Raw genomic sequence first — 2,579 nt, 5'->3', positions numbered from 1 at the left:
GTTTGAGACCAGCCTGACCAAAATGGTGAAACCTTGTCTCTACTAAAAATAAAAAAATTAGCCAGGTGTGGTGGCGGGCACCTGTAATCCCAGCTACTTGGGAGGCTGAGGCACAAGAATTGCTTGAACCCCGATAGGTGGAGGTTGCAGTGAGCCGAGATCACGCCACTACACTCCAATGTGGGTGACAAAGTGAGACTCTATCTGAAAAAAAAGTGAATAAAATGATAATAGTAGTAATAATAAGAGCTGGCCAGGCATGGTGGCTCACACCTGTAATCCTAGCACTTTGGGAGGCCGAGGCAGGTGGATTGTCTGAGCTCAGGAGTTTGAGATTAGCCTGGGCAACACAGTGAAACCCCATCTCTACCAAAATACAAAAAAATTAGCCAGGCATGGCAGCACGCGCCTCTAATCCCAGCTACTCGGGAGGGAGGCTGAGACAGGAGAGTTGTTTGAACCTGGAGGCAGAGGTTACAGTAAGCCAAGATCGCGCCACTGCACTCCCACCTGGGCAACAGAGAGAGACTCCATCTCAAATAATAATAATAATAATAATGGCTAATATTTATGGAGTGCTTATCTTAAATCATTCTTTTGATATTCTAAACATGTGATAACATTGCATTCTTACAATAATCTTTATAGGAAGGTGTTGTTATCCTAATTTGCAGATGAAGAAATTGAGACACAGAGAGGGTAAGTAGTTGTCATAAGGCATCATGACCTGTAGGTGGCAGAGCTAAAACTTGGCCATTGTTAGTTATTTATAACACAGCCTAACTAATACAAGCAATATGCTCACCACGACAACCCACCTTCAAGGCAAGTCCTCCAGATTTCCCTTCTAATTAGTCTACAATCCCTCAACACCTTTTATATAGAAATTCTCAGTCCTGGCCTGGCGCAGTGGCTAACGCCTGTAATCCCAGCACTTTGGGAGGCTGAGGCGGGTGGATCACAAGGTCAGGAGATTGAGGCCATCCTGGCCAACATGGTGAAACCCTGTCTCCACTAAAATACAAAAAATTAGCGGGGTGTTGTGGTGCACCTGCAGTCCCAGCTACTGAGGAGGCTGAGGCAGGAGAATCGCTTGAACCCAGGAGGCGGAGGTTGCAGTGAGCGGACATCGTACCACTGCACTCCAGCCTGGCGACAGAGCAAGACTTGTCTCTTAAAAAAAATTCTTAGTCAACACTGGTCCCAAATTACATGGGCAGGAGGTGATGAAGCCTGAGTTCTCATCTGGCATCTGGGTTGGTCTGACTGTAAAGCAGGGATATTTACTGCTATATTGTTTCAGCCCTAGCCAGGTTAAACCCAATTTCAAAGGCCAAATCTCAGACAGGTTGGAAATGACCTTGGAAATCATCTAACCCAGCGTTTCTCAACCTCCGCACTATTGACATTTGGGGCTGGATAACTCTCCTGGAGGGACAGTCCTGTGCATGATGGGAAGTCAAACAACATTCCTGGCTTCTACCCACTAGATGCTGGCAGCATCTCCCAGCTGTAACAATCAAAAATGCCTTCAGTCGGCTGGGCTCGGTGGCTCACTCCAGTAGCTCACTCCTGTAATCCCAGCACTTTGGGAGGCCGAGGCAGGCGGATCACTTGAGGTCAGGAGTTCGAGACCAGCCTGGCCAACATGGTGAAACCCTGACTCTACAAAAAATACAAAAATTAGTTGGGCATGGTGGCGCGCACCTGTAATCCCAGCTACTGGGGAGGCTGAGGTAGGAGAACCACTTGAACCCAGGGTGCGGAAGTTGCAGTGAGCCGAGGTCACCACTGCATTCGAGCCTGGGCGACAGAGGGAGACTCCGTCTTAAAAAAAAAAAACAAAAACAGGGCCGGGCGCGGTGGCTCACGCCTGTAATCCCAGCACTTTGGGAGGCCGAGGCGGGTGGATCACGAGGTCAAGAGATCGAGACCATCCTGGTCAACGTGGTGAAACCCCGTCTCTACTAAAAATACAAAAAATTAGCTGGGCATGGTGGTGCGTGCCTGTAATCCCAGGTACTCAGGAGGCTGAGGCAGGAGAATTGCCTGAACCCGGGAGACGGAGGTTGCGGTGAGCCGAGATCGCGCCATTGCACTCCAGCCTGGGTAACAAGAGCGAAACTCCGTCTCAAAAAAAAAAAAAAAAACAAAACCAAAAAAAAAACCCTTCAGTCACTGACAAATGTGGCATCGGAGGTGGTGGAATGGCAAAATTCCTCCTTGGTTGAAAGCCACTGATCCAAACCATCTAATTTTACAAATGATAGAGTTGAGGTCCAAAGAGATGAAGCAAGTAGTTTAAGCTAGTTAGCAAAGCCAAGATTAGAATCCAGGTTATTCACGCAATACCCTTTTATTCCTATAATGTACAGGGCATGATGTGGAACCCACAGAAAGTCAATGCAGTCCTTGTCCTCACAGTTTGATAGGGCAGAGAGTCTATTGCACAGATATCTCTATGTGCACGAAGTTAGTAATTCATAAAGTGCTTCTCAGGTAGCAAAGTGTAGAGAAAGAAAATATGTTCTGGTGTTCTGAACTCCGGATCTGTCACTTTTTTGCTGCAGGATTTAACT

Source organism: Cebus imitator, unplaced genomic scaffold (assembly GCF_001604975.1).
Source record: "Cebus imitator isolate Cc_AM_T3 unplaced genomic scaffold, Cebus_imitator-1.0 Scaffold317, whole genome shotgun sequence".
Taxonomy (NCBI): domain Eukaryota; kingdom Metazoa; phylum Chordata; class Mammalia; order Primates; family Cebidae; genus Cebus; species Cebus imitator.
Note: the sequence above shows the minus strand (reverse complement) of the source record.